Genomic DNA, 5,637 nt, shown 5'->3' on the forward strand with positions numbered 1-5,637 from the left:
TGAATTCATTCTCATTCGAGAAGTCCCTCTTAGGTATAGAAAAGATATAGTACCAAAAAGCTAGGGGACTACCTATTAGTATACCTAATTCCTTCTGTGAAAAGCTAAAAAGTTTTGTCTGGGGCTTGACTTGGACGAGTTGCTCCTATCGACATGGGTGGTTTGGTACGAAATGAGTGGGGTTCCTCTCGAACTCTACAATGCTTGGGGACTTAAAAGCTTAGTTTAGTGGGAATGGTGGGAAAATTCATAGCTTTTCATATCTTGCTTCGAACATAGGAGTTGCTAAGAGTAAAATTCGGGAAAAGAAGCCCATTGTATGGGAAATACTGCAAGAAGTTATGCAGGGGCATCCCGTATTGCTGAATAGAGCGCCTACTCTGCATAATAAATAACTTTTTTATGGATAGGTGACCTTCATATATATCCTTTAACAGGCGTTACAGTAGTATCTCCGTGAGAGATGAAACATCACTTGCAGTAAATATTTTGTGAAAAGGAGAAACATGAACTTGATCTGACATTCAGAGCCACACCTTACAGTGGCAAATTTATTGTAGAGGAAAGCCAATTCATATTTGCATAGGCTCAACACTGATGAAGGGTATAACATACCATAAGAGGGTAGGCCAGGTGGCCAGGGGCGTTTGAGCCTTAGGGGAAAGGGAGACGGGTTACATTGGGAAAGTTGTAAGTGGTTCAATCTCCCACAGTGACACTCTTGGCTGTCTCTCCCCGGCCGTGGACTCATCCCATCCGACCTGCATGCATATGTCAATTGCTAAAAAGTCAAACAAAAGGGTCCACTTATAACCTACTAAACTACCTATCCAGTAAACTGGTTGAAGCATACCTTCACTGAACGCCAATGGGAATTCGGCCACCGAACAGGATCCAAGTCACATATGCCTGTAATAGTTCCCATGTAGCTGTACATCCAAATAAAAAAAAATTATTCAGTGTACATTAAGACTCCTCCAAGGGCATTTCTTGGCCACAATACTGTAGGGTGGAACTAAAGCAAAACCGTGAAGAATGCAAGTCGAAACTGTTTTGACGAAGAAATCAATAACATGAAGGAAACTATGGTCCTTTCTCCCTTCATACGAAACATGTTGTAGCTAAAATGTGATAGAATATTTATCTAGTAGCTTAAGCTTTAGAACAACTAGTAGTGGTCCCACAAAATCTCACATGATATTGAACAGGAGGTCCTGAGTCCAAATCTGTCCAAGCCCCTATTTGTCTCCTCAATTAAATATTTCCAACCTTAGTGCTGGGCAAAAAAGGCCAGACTAAGCATGAGGGGAAATAAAATATTTAAATATTAAAGTGCCTTCATTTAATAGCTTAAGCTTTTAGAATAATTGGCAATGGTCCTACAAAATCTCACAAAATGTTCCTTGACATGAAGTCATTATCATGAGGGGAAAAAAAAAATCCAACGGTACACAAATGAGAAGTATTCTAAGCCAAATAAACAATCTAGACTTACAGCAACTATAATGGACCATGGCTGAAAAGCCTGAAACTTACCGCCTGACGCTAGATTCTTCTGTTTCGAAAAGCATCCTAAAGGGCATGCCAACAGAAACACGTGTATGATAAACTGCTTTGATGTATTTGGCCAGGGGTATGACAAACTCAGATGGCCTATACCTGTGGCAAAAAATTCATGAGCTTTAGAAGGATGTAAGAATGTCACACCTTCCTCAAAAGACCAAGTTGTACTTGTACCTTGGGTTATAAAATATGGTGAGGCGGCTATTTGATGCAGCTGCGTGGGCTGCGGCTGCAAGAAGGCCCAAGCACATGCTGTCACATGATAAAACTGATGATGGCATCACAGTTTGAGGTCGATTAGCATGTCTAACCCCAAGAAGTAATTGGTTCTTCTCATTCTGACGAAATAAATCAAACCAATGTATTAGGGCAAACTCTAAGTATGTGCACCAGAGAAATCCATATTCTTGTTGCAAAGGTATCGACTCAATTGATTATGAGGAACAATAGGTAAAACACCCACACCCACAATGCTACGACTCATTCAGAAAGCATCAGCAGAGAAGGCAAATGACATGCCAGTTGAGGGCTCCTTTCAACAATAGATTTTCTGTGTCTATAATTCCGATAGTGTTCAGGGTAGGAAATTCCTAAAAGTACAGTCTCAGCATGCAGAGAGCTCTTGAGATGGGATGTAAGATAATATAGTAGTTAAAAGAAAATCATGGTAATGAGGCAAACTACAACCTTGTTACACTACCTACCATATAAAGAGCACTGAATCACCAGCAACAAGCCTTTTTGCACTAACAAACACACTCCATCCTGTTGTAAGAAGATGCCTCTTTGGCTGACCTGCTCATACAAGAGGCAGAGGTTGGTGAGAAGCACATAAGTAACAATACTGAACTAGTCTTGTTGCACAATGATGACAATCCAGAACAATGACAGAAAAACAGTCAGAAAAGTCCAGATTCATCTCCTCACATTTTTTGACAAGGCAAACGAAGTAGAGATGTAAACCAGAAGAAATATTAAGATGACATAGGAAGAGAGTACAATCCGATGATGTCTCATCAGACAAGTATCAGATAGAGAAATCTAGAAGGTAGAGAACTGCTATATCATCTTTTGCACATTTTTAGCGTATGCCATTTGTCTACTAGGTTGGGAAGCAGAGGTTAGGTGAGACTCCCGTTTAGTAACATAACGAGGCTCAAAGATGAGAAGATTAAGGCTAACATATGGGTGAACAAACAGAACAATCAATCATTGTTAACCAAGGTGGAATTTTCATTATGCAATTTTCTCATCAGCCTCACTAGCTGTGGTTTTTTTCTTGTAATAAGGAACCTTATTCTTCACCATTAATAAATCATTAAAATGCATATACTTAGCCATCAGCGAGAATTGCATTACAGGTTAACTTCAAGTAGGGTAAGAATGCGGCTTCAAGCCTATAAGTACATCGCTCAAACACAGATGATGCATTTTTAAAAAAAATAAGTCACAATTTTTTGCTCGTATACTTGCACCATAAATGAATTGTCAAGAACACTCACCGTGAAATATATGCCTAAATTTCCATTCATTGTCATGAAGATCCCTTGCAATTAATTCCTGGGCTGGAGGCTGTAGGGAGTAATCCTGTAAATTACACACATTATTCAGTGATGCATCATGGATTTAATCACTGATCTTCAGATGCCACAGGCACACACCCCCCAAGACACACAGACATGCACAGAGAGAGAGAGAGAGAGAGAGAGAGAGAGAGAGAGACCAAAGGTGGGAACACTTTTTCAGCTGCCCGGTGGGGAACTGAGAAGCCACCATGTGTACTGGTATCGCTGGCAGTCAATGTTTTACAAAAGTAATTTGTGGGTTGCTTGCTGGGGGAGCCTAATTCTGCTGGAAGGTATGCTTCCTTTTGCTCTTGCTACAAAAGAAATATAATTCTAAGAAAAAACTGGGCATAGCCACAAAAGATGAATACATTAATACTAAGGAAGTTATGTAGCGTACTGGACCAAGTGGTTGCAATGTCATTTGAGCATATAGTTCATCCGTCTCGATATCTGCCTGAAGTTAACAAAAGCTTGAAACTTTAGGCAACGATTTCACGAAGCATTAGACATAGAGAGAGAGAAAAGGTCTTACATGCATGGTCACATTGTGAAGCTGGCAGATAAGTTGTGGATGCAAGCTTGGGTAGTTAGGAATTTGAGCATCTACCTCTTGATTGGTTGATGCTGCAACCTGATTAATTATGAAGATGATGTTCACAATCAATCTGGTGTAAATGCGGGAGTAGTATTTTACTGATCACTGGTCGTCCATGAAAAGATTTAAAAAAAAAAAAGAATGATGCCAAGTGTCCAACATAAAAAAGTTCAAGATGCAATTTTTCACCAGCTGCTACCATGAAAGACACTTGCAAACAAGCCTGTTAGGTGGGTTTGTAAAATCTGATCATACATAAAACGCATAATAAATAACTTATCTAGTTCATGATCAGTACAGCAAAAGTAAAGATTAAGGTACAGAAATAGATTCTTCGTCTGTCAAATAGCAAGTTATTCTTATGTTTCTTCATAGAGCTAATATCCACGTCCCTTCCCTCAAGCCAATTGGGGCTCTTTGCGAAAGAAGACGAACCAATATGGCTACACAGCAATCTCAAACCGCAAGCTAATTAAGACACCCTCCACAGTGAGCAGGCTTACTGATTTGTTTATTTACATACTTAACTTTTCTTCAGAAAGCAAAAGCTGACGAGAATACATCACCCAATCCAAAATCAATTTGTTCAAGATCGTGCATCTAAATTCTCCTCTACTGACCTGCTCGATATGGCCCTGAGGGAAGTAGACAACTCTGCTTCCGATAGCAGGCAGAGAAACGAGAGGACCAGCACAAGCATGCCAAAGTTCAGAATTCAAAACTCTCTTTTCACCTGCAACATTTTGAAAGAGATAAATGAACACGTTAAGAGCTTAGAAAATCAAAAACAAGATAGGCTGGTGGTGAAAACTGGCTGCACACACGATAACACGGGCACTTGGTACGGACATGGCGCGGAAGAGAGATCAATTTCTCTCTTTTTTTCCCAATCGTGGCCTCTCAGAGGTAACAGCAAGAACCAAAATCGAGCATCCAAGAAATAAGAAAAAGCAAATTCAGCTGGACCAAGAAAATGAACCCATCTGCTGGGGCATCTGAAAAAGCACTTCACTAAGGGAGAGAAAAGCAAAGACATGAAAAAAGTTACATCTTTTTGCTCACTAAGCAAGAATTTGGTTGAACAAGCCAGCCAACATCTTTATGGTCAAGCTTTTGGTCCTCAATACTTGTAAATCATTTTCGAAAAACTCCAGAGCAAGAGAAATTGTAGCCACCTCAAATTTTCAAACATAATACAACAATATATGCCAGTAGAAATCTGAAGACAAAATTTCCAGTTGCATAGGTCACCCACACCAGGGAGGTGAGAGAAATTCAAGCACAAAGTTACACCAAAAAACAAGAAACATACCTTCCTGGGCTTGAGGAGAAAAACCAGCAGAAGACTGCCTCATTTTTTAGGCAATCAGAACTGCAAAATCCAAATTTCAGCGGAACTCTGAAATCTCAACTTCTTTCAGAAAATATCAACCCCACTAAACGAGATCCAAAATTGCGAACCTTCTCTTTTTCACTAGAATTATCAGGATATAAGTACACAACCCTCTGCACTGGCCAAGAAAAGCCTTTTTCCTCTTTACGTTTTACCACAGTTCTCCCTTCATAATATAACACCAGACTTTTGTATCCCCATCACCTTCTCTGACAAAACCCCCAAAATCAAATCCACATACTCCATCCTATTGAATTGCTTCAAACTACTCAAAGCTGGTCTAGCTCAAGACCTTTTTATAATGCTGAAACCACAGATAATGATCCATCCCAGAAACTTCAACCAAACCAAGTTCCGCTACAAAACACAACCCATTTCAGCCTCATTCGCTCTCAGTTAATTTCATCAGAACCATAGAAAACACCTACAAAATGTTCCCAAACTCGAGCAAGAAGCTTCATAACCCAAGTACTCAGAGAACAGAACCCGCCATCTTCAGCTGCTCAAGAAGCTTCTGA

The 5,637-nt window shown here is 40.0% G+C and overlaps 1 pseudogene; it reads right to left on the minus strand.

Annotated features, from left to right (window-relative positions):
* Window positions 1-415: 415 nt before the first annotated feature.
* Window positions 416-5,155, minus strand: LOC120292734 (annotated as a pseudogene).
* Between the last annotated feature and the right edge of the window lie 482 nt (window positions 5,156-5,637).

Source organism: Eucalyptus grandis, chromosome 4 (assembly GCF_016545825.1).
Source record: "Eucalyptus grandis isolate ANBG69807.140 chromosome 4, ASM1654582v1, whole genome shotgun sequence".
In the NCBI taxonomy this organism is placed as follows: Eukaryota; Viridiplantae; Streptophyta; class Magnoliopsida; order Myrtales; family Myrtaceae; genus Eucalyptus; species Eucalyptus grandis.